Source organism: Vulpes vulpes, chromosome 4 (assembly GCF_048418805.1).
Source record: "Vulpes vulpes isolate BD-2025 chromosome 4, VulVul3, whole genome shotgun sequence".
In the NCBI taxonomy this organism is placed as follows: Eukaryota; Metazoa; Chordata; class Mammalia; order Carnivora; family Canidae; genus Vulpes; species Vulpes vulpes.
In genome coordinates, this window is record NC_132783.1 from 78642536 (window position 1) to 78662305 (window position 19770).

Below are 19770 nucleotides of genomic sequence, written 5' to 3' on the forward strand. Positions count from 1 at the left end.
CGCGCCCCGGGCCAAAGGCAAGCACTAAACCGCTGCGCCACCCAAGGATCCCTCTCAGTTTATTTCTATGTCATCTATAAAGGATGTCCCTCCCTTTCTCTCAGACATACTAGCCTGGACCACCCTGCTAAATTTGTTTCTTCAAAGCCAGATCAAACACTACCTTCTTTGACAAGTCTTACCTAATTGCCTGGCCTCACAAGCAATAGTCAACCAGCCCTCCTCGCTTTCCACCCAAGTTGAATGCCAAGTTAAAGGTCCTACCACATGCTTCTACAGTTTCTGTTAAACTACTCAGCACACTATTGAAATTACTTGTTTCCATATTTCTCCCCCAAAATATAAACTCTTAAAAAGATATACTCTATCATAGCTTTCTCATGCTTATACACCTAGCACAAAGCATGGTACCTACCACTAACACTCATGCAACAACTGGGTAAGTGAATCAAGTGAGTAGGCCAAAATATTGCACACTTCCCAGCATATGTAGAAAACAAATCAGTATTAATATAATCACTCATATGAGTAACTCATGTTAAACAGGTTTCTCAAATTCAATATATATATATATATATGCACAAAATCCCAAAAATTATGCACAATGAAAATGAAACCCAATCATTCCTCCTTTTTTTTCAATTAGTACCTTGAGTTATGATGCTTAAAGACTAAGCAAGTTCACAGATTGCAAAGGAAACACTGAATGTGCTTATATTCAGGGATCCCTGGGTGGCTCAGAGGTTTAGCACCTGCCACTGGCTCAGGGTGTGTTCCTGGAGTCCTGGGATCAAGTCCTGCATCGGGCTCTCAGCATGGAGCCTGCTTCTCCCTCTGCCTGTGTCTCTGCCTCTCTCTCTCTCTCTCTCATAAATAAATAAAATATTTTTTAAATGTGCTTATATTTAAAGACAACTTTCTGTGAAATAATTTTCAATTCTAAAACAAAAAAAATAAATATGAATCTGAGATAACATCTTCTTAAAACATTTTTTCCATAAATATTTAAAATTTGTCACTTTAAAGTTAAATTTAACTGTGGGATAAAGTAAAGCAAATTTTCCACTAACACAAAATATAAACAATAAAAAATTATTAGTCACAAAAATTAAGGACTAAAAACTAGGAGTCTCAGCAAACTACAAAAATGGTTGTAGACTTAAACAAACACTAATAGTACATTGTAATTGTAATAACTGATAGTTACTGAGGATTTATAATGTCAGACACTATACTAGCACTTCAGATATAATGTAATGCTCACATCTATAAATTATAAATTGTATAGAATGCAATGTTCATATCTATAAATTAGATACTATTAGACTATTAGATGAGAAAACCTAAGCTCCAAGGGATTTATTTGCCAAAGACACAAAGCTAATAAGTGGAGATGTGGTTTATCTGACTCTACAGATCCTCTATTAACCGCTAAGCTCAAGTAAGCAAGTGCCTCTATCCTGAGATTAAAGGCAAGGAAAGCTTTCTGCCCCTGGACACTGCTGAGTAAGCATCATTAAAGTCTCCCCTCCCACCGCTGTCATGTCTAAGTCAGAGTCTCCCAAAGAGCCTGAGCAGCTGCGGAAGCTCTTCATCAGAGGTTTGAGCTTTGAAACAACCGATGGAAGTCTGAGGAACCCTCTTGAGCAATGGGGAACACTTACCGACTGCATGGTTGTGAGAGATCCAGACACCAAGTGCTCCAGAGGCTTTGGCTTTGTCACCTATGCCACTGTGGAGGAGGTGGATGCAGCCATGAATACAAGGCCACACAAGGTGGATGGAAGAGTTGTGGAATCAAAGAGGGCTGTCTCAAGAGAAGATTCTCACAGACCTGGTGCCCATTTAACTGTGAAAAAGATTTTTGTTGCTGGCATTAAAGAAGACACTGAAGAACATCATCTAAGAGATTATTTTGAACAGTATAGGAAAATTGAAGTGATTGAGATCGTGACTGACCGAGGCAGTGGCAAAAAAGAGGTTTTGCTTTTGTGACATTTGATGACCATGACTCTGTAGACAAGATTGTCATTCAAAAAAATCATACTGTGAATGGCCACAATTGTGAAGTAAAGAAAGCCCTATCGAAGTAAGAGATGGCTAGTGCTTCATCCAGCCAAAGAGGCCAAAGTGGTTCTGGAAACTTTGGTGGTGGTCATGGAGGTGGTTTTGGTGGGACTAACAACTTTGGTCGTGGAGGGAACTTCACTGGTCGAGGTGGCTTCGGTGGTAGTCGAGGTGGTGGTGGATACAGTGGCAGTGGGGATGGCTATCACGGATTTGGTAATGATGGAAGCAACTCTGGAGGTGGCAGAAGCTATAACGACTTTGGCAATTACAGCAATCATTCCTCAAACTTTGCACCCATGAAAGGAGGAGATTTTGGAGGCAGAAGCTCTGGCCCCTATGGTGGTGGTGGTCAATACTTTGCCAAACCACGAAACCAAGGTGGCTATGGCGATTCCAACAGCAGCAGCAGCAGCTATGGCAGTGACAGAAGGTTTTAATTACTGCTAGGAAACAAAGCTTAGCAGGAGAGGAGAGACAGAGAAGTGACAGGGAAGCTACAGGTTAAAACAGATTTGTGAACTCAGCCAAGCACAGTGGTGGCAGGGCCTAGCTGCTACAAAGAAGACATGGTTTAGACAACTCATGTGTATGCGCAAAATACTCGAGGACTGTATTTGTGACTAATTGTATAACAGGTTATTTTAGTTTCTGTTCTGCGGAAAGTGTAAAGCATTCCAACAAAGGGTTTTAATGTAGATTTTTTTTTTTTTTGCACCCATGCTGTTGATTGCTAAATGTAATAGTCTGATCATGACGCTGAATAAATGTGTCTTTAAAAAAAAAAGGCAAAGAAAAGCTCGTCAGACCCAAAATATCTTCTTCGATTGCTTATCTTAGTCTCCAAATTCCTGCTTTTAAAGGCTTCCCAGTAGAATCTGTGAAAGACTGAAAATATTTAAAGGAAGGAATCAAAAAGGACTGGAATGAAGGAGTGCCTGGGTGGCTTAGTGAGTTAAGCATCCAGCTCTTGGTTTTGGTTTAGGTCATAATCTTAGGGTTGTGTGATCGAGCCCCACAGTCATTAGGCTCCTCAGGCTCCTTGCTCAGCATGGAGCCTACTTAAGATTCTCTCTCCTTCTCTCCCTCTGCCCCTCCCCTCACCCTGCACTTCTGTGCTCACTCACACATCCTCTCTAAAAAAAAAAAAAGGACTAGAGAATGAAACACTGAGCAGCCAAGGCCAATAAACTGAGGTGATGAAAAAGCATGAAATGAAAAATAGAAAATTCTAATAGATTAACATTCTTAAGCAGCCACTATTGCCTGCTTTACAGTTTTAATAAATTTGTCTATGCCTCTGGACATAGACATGACAGGACATTAGTAAGTATATACAAAGATAATATAGTAGGCAAAAAACTGTTTCCCCATACTTTCTTCTAAAAATCCACAAATGTGGAAAACAAGAAGATGAAATTATGAACTATTAAGCAGTCTTTCAATATTGTTTACCAATTTTTAATGACATAGTTTTTCCATAATATTAAGTCCAAATTATTAAGCAGTCTTTCAATATTGTTTACCAATTTTTAATGACATGGTTTTTCCATAATATTAAGTCCAAATTCTTTTGCCATAATGTTAAGGCCAAAAAAGACCAAAGTTTAAAATTGTATAGATATTTTCTAAAATTTGCAGAAGTATATACAGAAAAAAGGCTTGAAAGAAATGTTGAGAGAAGGTAAATTTTTTTCAGAGGGGAAGAAGAGAGAGAAAAGGAGAAGGAGAGAAAGAATCTTAAGCAGGTTCCACACTCAGGGCAGAACCCCAACTCGGGGCTCAATTTCACAACCTGAGATCATGACCTGACCCAAAATCAAAAGTCGGATTCTTAACTGACTGAGCCACCCAGGTACCCCAAGAGAAGGTAATTTTAATTTTTTCATTTTTATCTTTACATGCAATTTTGGCCAAAAAAACACTAAAGGACACCCTATTACACCTAATATAGTGGTTTCCAAACTAAAATTGGGTCCTACATCAGAACCAGATGGAGGGCTGCTGGACGTTACCCCGAGAGTTTCTAAATTAGTACACAGATACTGCATTTATTTTTTTTAAGATTTTATTTATTTATTTGAGAGAATGTACATGCATGCAGGAGGGAAGGGCGGAAAGAGAAACCCAAGCAGATGCCACACTCAGCTCAGAGCCCAACACGGGGCTCGATCTCATGACCCTGACATCATAACCTGAGCTGAAACCAAAAGTCAGACTGCTCAACTGACTGCAACATCAAGTTACCCCAGATATTGCATTACTAACAAACTCCCAGGTGATGCCAATGCTGTGGTTCCAGGAACAGCACTTTGAGAACCACTGATCTAAATAATTACATATGTGAATATATTTATATGCATACATTTAATTAACATGTAATTTTATTTTATAATTTTATTTATTATGTTATCTGTTATTATTTTCTATTTATTTACACTCTGTAATTATTAATAATTACACCTGTGTGGTAATTTATAACACTCCATAGTTAAATTTGTTAGATCTACCTGTTGTTACGTGGTATTTTATTCCACACTAAAACAAAACAAAACAAAAAAGGATAGGCCATGTTTATATGTGACTGACAGAATGGGACAACAAATCTGGCTCACCTACTGCCCATGACAAACCTGGCAAAAGCTGGCAAGAGTGTGCTGAGAGAATGTTTCTTCCTTTGAAGTTTCATTATTAATATCTAAATGTTACCAAATAAACAAAGAGTTTTTAATATGAAAAGCAGGAATGCAAAGGGACTCTTAATTCTTAAAATAGGGGGGGAAATGAAAAAATAAAAGTAGTCTCTGGGGGATCCCTGGGTGGTGCAGAGGTTTGGCGCCTGCCTTTGGTCCAGGGCGCGATCCTGGAGACTCGGGATCGAATCCCACGTCGGGCTCTCGGTGCATGGAGCCTGCTTCTCCCTCTGCCTCTCTCTCTCTCTCTCTCTCTGTGTGACTATCATAAATAAATTAAAAAAAAAAAAAAGTAGTCTCTGGCAGTTCTACTCTTTTTTCTCACTGCCTCTCTAAAGGTACCCAGAAATTATTCTCCAAGAAACCCCAGCCACTTTAAGTTCTATTCAAAAGAGAATCTCGCTGAGTGAAGTAAGTCAATCAGAGAAGGACAAACAGTGTATGTTCTCATTCATTTGGGGAATATAAGTGACAGTGAAGGGGAATATAAGGGAAGGGAGAAGAAAAAGACTCCTAACTCGGGGAAACGAACTAGGGGTGGTGGTGACTGGGTGACGGGCACTGAGGGGGGCACTTGACGGGATGAGCACTGGGTGTTATTCTGTACGTTGGTAAATTGAACACCAATAACAAATTAATTTATTAAAAAAAAAAGAGAGAGAGAGAGAATCTCCATCACAGAATGACAAGATGATCATCCTACAGCATGTGACAAATGGCAGCATAATGTGCTGGTGGAAAAAACGGAAACATTTATAGATCTATTAACTTATTGGTTAAATGAACCATTTCTTCATGAGATTTACTTACTCTAAAGTTCTTTGGCAGTACATTTCTAAATATTCTAAAACAAAAACAAAAAAGACAATCTAATTTTCTGAATACTATATTCTAGTTTAACTCCTACATTGTAATTCAAAAAACATGATAGGCAGGAATTTTGTGATTTTTCTGGTAAGAAAACTATAAACTGTGTACCGTGAAATTTGAAGGAACTGAATAGTCAAAATATAATAATTTGCCTTATTTCCTAAATGACTACTGATATATTACGACTAAATATGAAAGCCACCATACAAGTTTATGTTCTAAGAAAAGAATCAGTATCAATATTTGGCAATCCTTTCGGGGTGATGATATGTTTTGGAACTACACAGAGGTAGTGTTTGCAAAACATTGTAAATGTACTAAATGCCACTGAATTGTTCACTTTACAATGGCTAATTTTATTTTTTGGACTTGCCTGTCTTTGCAATAGCTTGTACATACCAAATTGCAACTGCGATTCTCTGCTACTCCCAAATAAACCCATTTTACTGATTTAAAAAAAAAATTACAACAGTATTGACCATATTCCCCATGCTGTACTTTTCATCCCTGTGACTTATTTACTTTTTTTTTTAAGATTTTATTTATTTATTCATGAGAGACACAGAAGGAAAGAGGCAGAGACATAGGCAGGGGGAAAAGCTGGCTGGCTCCATGCAGGGAGTCTGATGTGGGACTCTGGGATCACACCCTGAACCAAACACAGACACTTAACCCCTGAGCCACCGAGGCATCCCGTGTGACTTATTTACAATTGGAAGTTTGTTCCTCCTAATCTCCTTTTTCTATTTCACCCACCCCCCATCCCCATCCCCTCTGGTAACCCACTTGTTCTCTACATTTATGAGTCTGTTAATCTTTGTTCATTTGTTTTGTTTTTTAGATTCCACATATGAGTGAAATCATATGGTATTCATCTTTCTCCATCTGACTTATTTCACCTTATTTCACCTGACTTATTTCACTGTACTCTTTAAGTCCATTGCATTGTTACAAATGGTAAGATTTCATCCTTTTTATGGTTGGATATTATTATATTGTGTATATGTACCACATCTTCTTCATCCATTCATATACTGATGGATACTTAGGTGCATCTGTACCTTGGCTACTGTAAATAATGGTACAATAAGCATAGCAGTGCTTTTGTCTTTTATACTAGTTTGCATTTAAAAAAAAGATTCTGTTTATTATTTATTTTAGAAAGACAGTGTGAGCTGAGGAGAGGGTGAGGGACAGGGCGAGAAGGAGAGAATCTCAAGCAGACTGTGTGCAGAGCATTAGGCTCAATCTCATGACCCTGAGATTATGATGAGCCAAAACCAAGAGTCAGATGTTTAAACCGACTGAGCCACTCATGTGCCCTATATTAGTTTGCTTTTAACAAGTGTTTCTATTGGGGGACCTGGGTGACACAGTGGTTGAGTATCTGCCTTTGGCTCAGGTTGTGATCTCAGGGTCCTAGATCGAGTCCCACATCAGGCTCCTTGCAGACAGCCTGCTTCTCCCTCAGCCTATGTCTCTGCCTCTCTCTCTGACTCTCATGAATAAACAAAGTATTAAAAAAAAAAAAGCATTTGTATCATTAGATAAAAAAATAAAATGTATTTACAGATTTCTATGATACCAACCATTGGACTTGTATTTTAAAAATCAAACAGGGGTCCCTGGATGGTTCAGTCAGTTAAGCATCTACCTTCGGTTCAGGTCATGATCTCAGGGTCCTGGGATTGAGTCCCACATGGGGCTCCCTGCTCATCTGGGAGCCTGCTTTTCCTTCTCTCTCTCTGCCCCTCCCCCTACTCATGCACGCACACATACCTGCTCTCTAACAAATGAAATCTTTTAAAAATAAAATAAAAACCAAACAAAAGTAGTATGTTATATAAAATAAGTATCTAAATGTGCTTAAATTAAAACATGCTTATAATACTTAGTCATTTAAGTTAAAATCTTGTTTGAGAGGGGTACCTTGTGGTTCAGTGGTTGAGCATCTGCCTTTGGCTTGGGCTGTGGTCCCCAGGTCCTGGGATCAAGTACCACATGAGGCTCCCCACAGGGAGCCTGCTTCTCCCCCTGCCTGTGCCTCAGTCTCTCTCTGTCTCTCATGAATAAATAAAATCTAAAAAAAAAAAAATCTTATTTGAGTATCTAAATGGCCACCCAGGGATCCCCTAAATGGGATGTGGTCTTAGAAAAAAAGTGAAAAGAAAAGAAAAAAGTGTAATAAAAATCACAATTTTTCACAAAATCACAAAAATCATAATCCTTACAACCATTAATCCTCTGATCAGTAAAAACTTCATGTTAGTAATTTCACCTAACCTGAGAAGTCCTTTTAGCATGTTATAAGCACTTCTCATTGGCATAACTTTCTAATTAAAAATGCATCATTTTAGGATAAAAAAGAAATGCAACTCTCCATTTCAAAGCTCATCAGCAACAGAATGGCCCTAAATCTTACTATATATTTACTTGAATAATGAGGCAATAACACAAAAATGGGTGGTTTTGTGATCAAGATAGAGCATGAAATTAGATAAAATGTCTTTTAACATACTATCTCATAACAACATATTACTTTCTCATTATTTTTTCATTTGTCCACATGACTCTATGAGACCTGAGTGTTAAAACTATGCAACATGACTTAATAAGAAAATATTAAAAATTAGGCTAAAGATGACAAATTGAGCACAGCCTTATCTTCTCTTCCTCTCAAGTCTCCATTAAAATTGTAGAATTGGACAAACAAATTGAGCTCCTAAATGATCAGACAGCAAACACACCCAACCTGGAACACTGTTTATGGGGGAAATGCTCAGATATAGTAACAGTAGTAGGTTCACAGTCGCCAGCTGCCCATTACATAACTAAAAATATAACCCATTAGGTATACAGTGTACGTACTCTTTCAAGAAGAAAAAAATTAAATAATGCAGAAAGAATTGTAATGAGTTATCCATGTACCTATATGAGTTTTTTTTAATTTAAAAAATAATAAAATAAAAAATAGTTAAGGTCAGCTTTAGAAAAGCGGAGATTAAAAAATAAAGTGGCCCACATAAATTTTCTTTGAAAAATTGCTACCATAGTTCCTATTGATAAGATTTGATTTTTTCCAAAAGGGTTCCAAGTCAAATCATGATAAATCTATTTAAATGTATCAAATCTATCTGAATGTGGCATTTCAAATATAATACATCTATTATAGAATTCTGGATTCCTCAACACTCACCCTCCATTCCTAGATCTCCTATCCTCCTATTCCTAGATCACTCCCAAATCCCCCTTTGTGCCTTTATTCAACATCAAAGAGGCTGTCCTCCAAGAGAGGAGCCACAGGGAGAACTTCTGGTGGTACGCATCCCCTTCTATTCAAAACAATTCAATTCTGGCCCTAAATGTGTACTTGCCACTCAGCAAAATAAGAACTGGACTCGCCTTCCTTGGGAAGTACGTAATTGGACACATCTTCCTTAGGAAAGAGTTTAACAACAACTTTTGTTATTGGAGCATGTTCCCCACAAATACCCTACTACTAGCCCCTTACCACTCCAAGTGTCTTATTCCTTCCTACCATATTTACTTTTCTTCCTGAGAGGCATTCTGGAAAACGGACGTTCTCCATCCTACTACACTGCCACTGATGTTTTATTAACACTTATAAGTAAACATTCTGCACAGCTCCATGGTGGCCAGAACCTAAATTTGGTTCTGGTCTTGAGAGATTAAAAATATAAAAGAAGCCGTGTGCAAGCCTTCAGGAACTTTCTCTTTCCATGAAAAGGCTGCACCTGGACCATTCAGAGGGAGACAGATTTTTCAGAAAATACTTAACTTCCACCAGAGAATTTATTTTAACATCTCATAACAACCACACTGAAACTCCTTTTATTATTTCCTAGCTTAAACTCTTCCAGGTGCAGGAACTCTTTCAGTTCCTTATATCCTCTATGTAATATCCACGCAGAGACCTGAGACCTTATTAAATAACCCTTTCCCTTTCTCTTTTTCTAGCCAATCAATTAAAAATTCACTTAACCTTTGTTCAAATATTAAATCTACATTTTAATTAATTCAAATTAACGTTCCTATTTTTTTTTAATATGAAACTAAGAACCACATGAAGATGAAACACCTGATTGTGGTCAGAATCAGTGCACAAATGGGACTGAAATATGAACAATCATATTACATGTTCTGAATCTGGAAGTGAGAGTTGAATAATCTGCTGTTGTTGGAAATTCAAGTCAAATATACAAAAATTGACTGAGTACTTATCCAGGACAAGATTCCAGCAAGGACAAATAAAAGAAAAAAAAAAAGAGTCAAAAACTAGTTCCTGAAAAAGTGAATAATCTAGCAGAAGAAAATAATATGAGGGATTTTACTTATTACATTAAAAGATAATTAACACTGACATTAAATAATTAATCAAAACAATAAGAAGATACTATTTCTTGCTTATTGTTGAAGATTTAAAAGAATGATAAGAGTGTGGGCATAAGAAAGTCAAGAGTAGGGGATCCCTGAGTGGCTCAGCGGTTTAGCGCCTGCCCCTTTGGCCCAGGGCATGATCCTGGAGTCCCAGGATCAAGTCCCACATCAGGCTCCCTGCATGGAGCCTGCTTCTCCCTCTGCCTGTGTCTCTGCCTCTCTCTCTGTGTATCTCTCATGAATAAATAAATAAAATCTCTTTAAAAAAAAAAAGAAAGAAAGAAAGTCAAGAGTATAGAGATACAGATACTAAGACACTTTCGGTGTAAATACAAACTGTGTGTGTGTGTGTGTGTGTGTGTGTGTGTGTGTGTGTGTAAATACAAATTGAGAAAACATCTCTCAAGGGCAACCTGGCAACACATACCAAATATTGAATAGACTAATTACCGCAAAGAAACTGGAATCAGTAATCAAAACACTCCCAAAAAACAAAAGTCTAGGGCCTGGGACGCCTGGGTGGCTCAGCAGTTAAGCATCTGCCTTTGACTCAGGGCGCAATTCCGGGGTCCTGGGATCGAGTCCCACATCGGGCTCCCTGCATGGAACCTGCTTCTCCTTCTTCCTGGGTCTCTGCCTCTCTCTGTATGTCTCTCATGAATAAACAAATAAAAATCTTTAAAAAAAAAAAAAAAAGCCCGGGGCCAGATGGTTTCACAGATGAATTCTACCAATCATTTAATGACGAGTTAATACCTATTCTTCTCTAACTATTCTGAAATATAGAAAATGAAGGAAAAATTACAAATTCATTCTATGAAGTCAGCACTACCCTAATACCAAAACCAGAAAAGACACCACCAAAGAGAGAGAGAGACTACAAACCAATATCTCTGATGAACATAGGTATAAAATTCCTTAACAAAATATCAGCAAACCAAATTCAACAATACAATGAAAAAAATCACTCACTACAATGAAGTGGAATTTATTCCTGAGTTGCAGAGGTTGTTCAATATTGGCAAATCAATCACATGATTGATACATCACATCAATAATGGAAAGGATAAGAACCATATGATCACTTCAATGGGTGCAGAAAAAACCTTTAACAAAGTACAACATCCATTATTGATAAAAACCCTCAACAAGGTAGGTTTAGAGGGAACATACGTCAACATAATAAAGGCCATCTATGAAAAACCCACAGCTAACAGTCATCCTCAATTGGGAAAAAACTTTCCCCTAAAATCAAGAACAAAAGAAGGACATCAACTCTTAGCACTTTTATTTCACATAACACTGAAAGTCTTGGCCACAGTAGTCAGCCAAGAAAAGAAATAAAAGGCATCCAAATCAGTAAGGAAGAAGTAAAACTTTCACTATTATCAGATAACGTGATGTTATATATAGAGAACCCAGAAGACTCCACCAAAAAACTTACCAGAACTGATAAACAAATTCAGTAAAGATGCAATATACAAAATAAACATATAGAAATCTGTTGCATTTTTATACACCAATAAAGAAGCAGCAGAAAGAGAAATCAAGAAAACAAACCCATTTACAATCACACCAAAATAATAAGATAACTAGGAATAAACCTAATCAAAGACCTATTCTCTGAAAACTATAAAATGCTGATGAAAGAAATTGAGTGCAACACAAAGAAATGGAAAGACATTCTATGTTCATGGATTGGAAGAACAAATATTGTTAAAATGTCTGTACTACCAAAAGCAATCTACACATTTAATGCAATTCCTATGAAAATACCAATGGCATTTTTCACAGAACTAGAAACAACAATCCTAAAATTTGTATGGAACCACAAAAGACCTTGAATAGACAAAGCAATCTTGAAAAAGAAAAGCAAAGCCGGAGGCATCACAATTCCAGACTTCAGGTTAAATTACAAAGCTGTAGGCATTGAGACAGTATGCTACTGGCACATAGATCAATGGAAAACAGAAAAGAAAATCCAGAAATAAACCCCCACATATATGGTCAATTAATCTTCAACAAAGCAGGAAAGACTCTCCAATGTATAAAAGATAACCTCTGACAAATGGTGTTGGGAAAACCAGAGAGCTACAAGCAAAAAGATAGAACTGAACCACTTTCTTACACCAAACACAAAAATGAACTCAAAATAGATTAAAGACCTAAATGTGAGACTTAAAACCATAAAAATCATAGAATAGAGCACAGGCAGTAATTCTCTGACACTAACCATAGCAACTTTTTTCTAAATAGGTTCCCTACGGCAAGGGAAATAAAAGCAAAATAAATTATTGGGGACTACATCAAAGTAAAAAGCTGCTCAGCAAAGGAAACAATCAACAAAACTGAAAGACAAGCTATGGAATAAGAGAAGATATTTACAAATGACATATCTATGAATGAATGACATATCTATGAATGAATGACTTCATTCATATACATCATTTAAGAAACAAAACAAATAAGCAAAGGGGGAAAAGAGTAAGAGAGAGACAAACCAAGAAACAGACTCTTTTTTTTTTTTAATATTTTATTTATTCATGAGAGACAGTGAGAGAGAGAGAGAGAGGCAGAGACACAGGCAGAGAGAAGCAGGCTCCATGCATCAATTTTATTGACACTTTTTAAAAAAGATTTTATTTATTTACTCATGAGACACACAGAGAGAGAGAGAGGCAGAGACACAGGCAGAGGGAGGAGCAGGCTCCATGCAGGGAGCCTGACATGGGACTCAATCCTGGGTCTCCAGGATCACACCCTGGGCCCAAGGCAGTGCTAAACCGCTGAGCCACCCGGGCTGCCCAAGAAACAGACTCTTAACTAGGGAGAAAAACTGATGGTTACCACAGGGAAATTGGTTGGGGGGACAGGTATAATAGGTTATGGGTATTAAGGAGTGCACTTGTCATGATGAACATTGGGTGATTAAAAACTCTAAAAAACTATTAATATATCAAATTTATTGCATACTTTAAAGTCTAATACCATTTTTAAAAATCCTGATGCCACCAATAAAGTTCTGTTCTAATAAAAAAAAAAAGAAAGAAAATGAGGGCAGCCCAGGTAGCTCAGCGGTTTAGCACTGCCTTCAGCCGAGGGCCTGATCCTGGAGATGAGGATTGAGTCCCATGTCAGGCTCCCTGCATGGAGCCTGCTTCTCCCTCTGTGTCTCTGCCTCTGTGTGTGTGTGTGTGTGTGCGTGTGTGTGTCTCATGAATAAATACATAAAATCTTTAAAAAGAAAAAGAAAAGAAGATTCCATTTGTCTTGATTCTATTTCTTAATTCTTAATTGGCATGGCATTAGGGGACCAAGTAGGTAGGAAAATCCCATAAATAAGTTGTTCTATGCTGAGTAAGATATATATTTCTAGTCTTCCTCAAATATATATGTGTAAGTAATATAATGACTATAAAGCAACCCCCAATTAATCGCTTAGGCTTCAAATGTACACTCATTCACAATGCAGCAATTCCATATTTATTTCGATTATTTTTCATGATACCTGTAGCTTACCAGCTAAACCTTCATTAGGGTTTTGTTGCCAACAACTTAGTAAATTTTTTTGACCAACCTGAATTAAGTCCTCTTACATAAATTGTCTAAAATGGATAGCTAGAGTTATTCTGCAATCAGCACAGGATTAAATTCAAGAACCCTGAAGGATGGCTAAGACTAAAAATTCTGCAGTTGTTGCCAACTCTATTTCTTTCAAATGAGGTACAAAAGCACATAAGGCAGCCAAAGTAAAATTTCCAGACTCTGATCACCTCTCATTGATTACTATGTATGTGTTTGGTGTGGGATGTCCATAAAAATACAATTGTGTAACAGAAAGAACGGGGATTTAGAGATGATGGGATTGGCCCAGCTTGAGTTATGTGGTAGGCAGGATTCTAAGATGCCCCCAAGATCCCTGCCCCCAGCTAAATGTATTCACCCTATAAAATCCCTCTTACTTGAGCTGGATTTGTGAACATGGTGCAATAGTCACTTCTGTGATTACCTTATATTTCATAAAACTCCACTGGAATAAACTAGAGAGTAATTCTTATGATGGCCACATGATAAGGGACAGCCTCTAGCAGCTGAGTGGTCCTCCACTGACAGCCAACAAGTAGTGATCTTGGAAGAGGACCCCAAACCTTAGATAAGATCAAAGTCCCAGTCATCATCTTGAGATCTGGTCAGACCCTGAGCTGACAACCCAGTCAACCCACGACCACACCCATGAGCACATTCTTGACACACAGAAACTGCGATATAATAAATTCATGTTGCTTTAAGGCACTAAACTTGTTGTAATTTGTTATGTAGCAACCAAAAAACAATGTAAGTCACATGCCTCCCCCTACCCCTTGACCAGAAGAGGGTGAGATATCTTGATTAACAGCTGAAGAAAAGCTGTATCCAATCGAAGAGGAGCGGTCCTCTTTAAGCACAACTGAAGCATCATTGTCAGTTGAGAGAATGGATACTGGAATAAAAAAGAATCAGGGATCCCTGGGTGGCGCAGCGGTTTGGCGCCTGCCTTTGGCCCAGGGCGCGATCCTGGAGACCCCAGATCGAATCCCACGTCGGGCTCCCGGTGCATGGAGCCTGCTTCTCCCTCTGCCTGTGTCTCTGCCTCTCTCTCTCTCTCTGTGACTATCATAAATAAATAAAAAAATTAAAAAAAAAAAAATCAGAACTCACCTGCCACAATATATGCGATATCTGACATCTCATAGGCCTTTAAATTTCAACTCACAACTCTCCCCTACTATTGCCTCTGTCTACGGCTATATATACACACTTCTTTATCTACATGCCACTGGGCCAGAGACTTTTTTGTTGTTGTTGTTGTTTAAAATAATTTTTTATTGCCCAAGATATTCTTTTTCTTGTGTTTTATTTTGTTTGTTTTCTTTTCCTTTTTTTTTTTTAATTTCTTTTCATTGGGAGTTCAATTTGCCAACATATAGCATAACACCCAGTGCTCATCCCATCAAGTGCCCCCCTCGGTGCCCGTCACCCAGTCACCCCCACCCCCCACCCACCTCCCTTTCCACCACCCCTTGTTCGTTTCCCAGAGTTAGGAGTCCCTCATGTTCTGTCTCCCTCTCTGATATTTCCCACTCATTTTCTCTCTTTTCCCTTTTCTTCCCTTTCACCATTTTTTATATTCCCCAAATAAATGGACCATATAATGTTTGTCCCTCTCCGATTGACTTATTTCACTCAGCATAATATCCTCTAGTTCCATCCACGTCAAAGCAAATGGTGGGTATTTGTCGTTTCTAATGGCTGAGTAATATTCCATTGTATACATAGACCACATCTTCTTTATCTATTCATCTTTCGATGGACACCGAGGCTCCTTCCACATTTTGGCTATTGTGGACATTGCTGCTATAAACATTGGGGTGCACGTGTCCCGGCGTTTCACTGCATCTATATCTTTGGGGTAAATCCACTGGACCAGAGAGTAACAAAGAATACATGAAGGTGTCCAAATCTAGTAAGAACACTGCGCTAGGGATCCCTGGGTGGCGCAGCGGTTTGGCGCCTGCCTTTGGCCCAGGGCGCGATCCTGGAGACCCGGGATCGAATCCCACGTCGGGCTCCCGGTGCATGGAGCCTGCTTCTCCCTCTGCCTGTGTCTCTGGCTCTGTCTCTCCTTCTATCTCTCAAGAATAAATAAATAAAATCTTTAAAAAAAAAAAAGAACACTGTGCTAATACAACAAATTACAGTCTTGAATCTACCATTAATTAGTTACATGACCTTGGGCAAACCATTCATGGACCACAGTTTCCTGTCTGTCTGTATTGGACTAGCTTTAATGTCTCTTCCAACAGTAAAACTATGATTTTTTTAATTCAAAAATAAAACCACCAAAATAATTCAAAATAAATTGTGATTGCTATAAAAAGAATCCATCTGCTCCTAAACACATGCCCCATCCCCCTCAGTATTCTGCCTCTGAAAGCAATACTGAGAAAGGTTTTTAAAGAAAGCCACAAGATACTTGCCTTCCACACCAAATTAGCTTACTATAAACTACCATATAAAAGAATCTGAGGTTAGTGAAGAGGAGAAGGCAATCAGAATCACCAGGGGATCTTTACAGAGTAAAATGTTCATGGTTGAAAATCAATGTTTTATGATGTTACTGTCATGAATCATAATACATTTGTTATAATTACATTGGACCCATGTATTTTTTTCCCTTAGCTGCCACTCACTGCATTACATAGTAATGCTAAAGACCTAAGATTGCATCTAAAAGAATTCATTTGTAAATTCACACTTTTTGAAAACCTATCATAATTTTATCTCTTGGCTCATTTTTGCAATATGATAAATCAGAAAAAAAGGCAATTTCATTTATTAGCTCAAGCAAGCTGAAAATCAAACATTAATGCAGATATTTCACTTCTGAAATTTTGCAAAAAAAAAAATTAATCACAGTCGTTCTCACCAAATACACACTAACTTTGTAATAGATTCTTTTCCTTTGCAGTCTTCCCCTTCCCCCAAAATTAAACCAGAAAATGAGCATGAAACCTTCTGAGTAGATTGTTTTGGTTAAACTATTTTAACCATAATCAATTCCCATTACTATCAAGCTTTTTTTTTTTTTTCTTTTCTTTTTTTAAAGATTTTATCCATTCACTCGTGAGAGACAGAGACATTGGCAGAGAAGCAGGCTCCCTGCAAGGAGCCCCATGTGGGACTCGATTCCAGAACCTGGGGATCAGGCCCTGAGCTGGAGACAGACGCCCAACCGCTGAGCCAGCCCGCCGTCCCTGCTGTCAAGCTTTTAAGCAAATCAGGAGAATTCCTAAGAGGGGAAGGGGGGTTAAGGAAGAGAAAGAACTTCCAGTGAATATTATCATTCAACTCCACAGGAAAAAAAAAAAAATTAAAGACTTCCAAATCAAGATACAACTAATGAAATAGTATGATTAGATGATAGGTTATCTCAGAGTACATGTAGAATCCAAGAAAAGGATTAAAGAACAGAAATCTATTTCTTCTTGGATAGTTTCTACTGGAAAGGTGCTAAATAAAGTTCACGTATGTGATAAAATTTATGCCTGGGATCGTTGGAAATAACTGTTCCTGTATGGTAGTCATAGAGAAACTGGGACCGTTCCTGTGGCCTTGCCAAAATGAAAAAAGATAAAAAGTCTAAAAACAATCCCAAACCAGATAGAAAAAAAAAAATCAGGATCCCTGGGTGGCACAGAGGTTTGGCGCCTGCCTTTGGCCCAGGGCGCGATCCTGGAGACCCGGGATCGAATCCCACGTCGGGCTCCCGGTGCATGGAGCCTGCTTCTCCCTCTGCCTGTGTCTCTGTCTCTCTGTGTGTGACTATCATAAGTAAGTAAATAAATAATTCAAAAAAAATCATATAATTCTTAAGTATTTTGTTCCCCTTCCGCAATTAAATCCGTTTAGACCCTCAGCACCATAATTTCAGTATGAGAAACGGTGTTGAAAGGTCTCAAGAAGATTCACCCATCGTGAGGTCCCTTGCCATTCAGGTTTCCAGAAGAAAAGGATTTGCCTACCTGATTTTTTTTTTAATAAATTTATTTTTTATTGGTGTTCAATTTACCAACATACAGAATAACACCCAGTGCTCATCCCGTCAAGTGCCCCCCCCCCCCCAGTGCCCGTCACCCATTCACCCCCACCCCCCGCCCTCCTCCCCTTCCACCACCCCTAGTTCATTTCCCAGAGTTAGGAGTCTTTATGTTCTGTCTCCCTTCCTGATATTTCCCACTCATTTCTTCTCCCTTCCTTTATATTCCCTTTCACTATTATTTATATTCCCCAAATGAATGAGAACATACACTGTTTGTCCTTCTCCGATTGACTTATTTCACTCAGCATAATACCCTCCAGTTCCATCCACATTGAAGCAAATGGTGGGTATTTGTCGTTTCTAATGGCTGAGTAATATTCCACTGTATACATAGACCACATCTACCTGATTTCACACTGGGAGATTAGATGAAGTTTCTTTCCAGGAACAGTTTTAGAATTGTAAAAGTTTGAATTTAAAAAGAAAATTAGAAATTTTGTGAAGGTTCCTTTTTTTTTTTTTTAATCCAAATCGTGCATCAACAGCTAGAACTAGCAGGGGGGAGGTGGGGGTGGGGGAGGTGAGGGGTGGGGGCGGTGGGCGAGGTGAGGGGTGGGAGGGATGGATGGGAGGGTCCGCGCGCGGGGAAGCCGCTGCGCATGCGCCCCGGAGCCCGCCGCGCTGAGCCCGTCTCCCGAGCCGTAGTCTGGTCCCGCAGGTTCTGAGAACGTTAACAGAGTTAACTCAAAAATAGGATCTAGCGCTTGCAAGGGAGAAAACTCGTGGTATTTAAAGGTAGAAAGCAGACCTAATACGCAGAACTTGATTCTCAAACCACGTGCAAGGCTCCTCAATACTTGAGAGAGCGGAGACCACACCTAGAGCCCGATTTCTCGCCGCAGGGCTCAGCAGGAAAAGGGCCCTCGGGGGAAGAACGGAAGAGGACCGCTCGGGAGGGGCTCGGGCAGCAGAAGCCGCAGACGGCGGCCCGACCCCTCGCGTCTCCCTCCCCTGCGCACAAAGACGAGGGCTCAAGGCCACCCCCACGGAAAGGCGGAAATTTTCCAGAGCGCAGGCCCGCAGCACTGAATAGGATAGGTCTTTGTTTCACGGCTAATCTCCATTACCTAACGAGGAAGTGGGAGGGCAAAACCAGGTCAGCCACCACTAGGCAAGCAACTTTGCGATTTTCGGAGCTCAGCGAAGGGAAGAAAGGTTTCCCAGACCTTCTACTTAGAGGGGTTTACTTAAACTACTTAAGGGAGTTTCTGTTAACTTCTCTGTTTCCACGGTATTCCTCACGCAACTTGAGCGGACGGCCCCTGACGGCTCTGAATCGAGCTGGGGAGTTGGGCGGCTCCGCCCTTTGGTGGCCGTGGCGCGCCTGCGCGCACGCATTGCACTAAAGTGTCTCTGCGTTGCCCTCGTCTCCGTGGCAGCGATGGCCGAGTGGTTAAGGCGTTGGACTTGAAATCCAATGGGGTCTCCCCGCGCAGGTTCGAACCCTGCTCGCTGCGGAAGCGGGTGGCTTCTCTTTTCCTTTTTCAATATATGCTATTAAGTAATACTCCTTGCTCTAACTGCTGCATTCCCTTCCTGCTGGCTTAATGGCTCACCTAGAGAGACGTTTAATATGTTAAAGAAAAAAAAAAAAAAGAGCCATTAAATGTGAGTGCTGCAAAGGTACACAGTTTACGCTAAAGGGAAAAAACAAAAATCCTCCTTCGTCCTAACTGGCAAGGTGATGGTTTTAGAATTCTGTTCCTCAATGTGAAAAAAAAAAAAAGTTGGCAAAAAATAAAAATAAATACTGGCGCAATTTTTGTAGCTATCACAGCCCAAACAAGCTATCATATTAAAACTGATAGCAAATGAGGGGATGGGTTAAAAAGATGATGAGCACAGGGTGATGTATGGAAGTGTTGAATCACTGTATTGTACACCTGAAACAAAACACTGTATGTGGACTATATTGGAATTAAAATAAAAACTTTTAAAAATTTAAAAAAACAAACCTGATGCCAAGGCTAAAGCTACTTCTTCTACAATGCCAGAATCAACATCAACAGTTCCCCCCACTGTATCCAAAAGTGGTAGGAAGATGGGAAATAAGAATGTTTAAAAGTTTGACTTCTAAAGCATGACAGATACATCCACAGAATG

At 39.2% G+C, this 19770-nt stretch overlaps 1 non-coding gene and 1 pseudogene across 1 annotated transcript; both read left to right on the forward strand.

Annotated features, from left to right (window-relative positions):
• Positions 1-1542: 1542 nt before the first annotated feature.
• LOC140598750 (heterogeneous nuclear ribonucleoprotein A1-like) lies at positions 1543-18700 on the forward strand (annotated as a pseudogene).
• Positions 18701-19042: 342 nt separating this feature from the next.
• On the forward strand, positions 19043-19124 carry TRNAS-UGA (transfer RNA serine (anticodon UGA)). The gene has a single exon. It is a non-coding gene; the product is annotated as a tRNA-Ser (tRNA).
• The last annotated feature ends 646 nt before the right edge of the window (positions 19125-19770 follow it).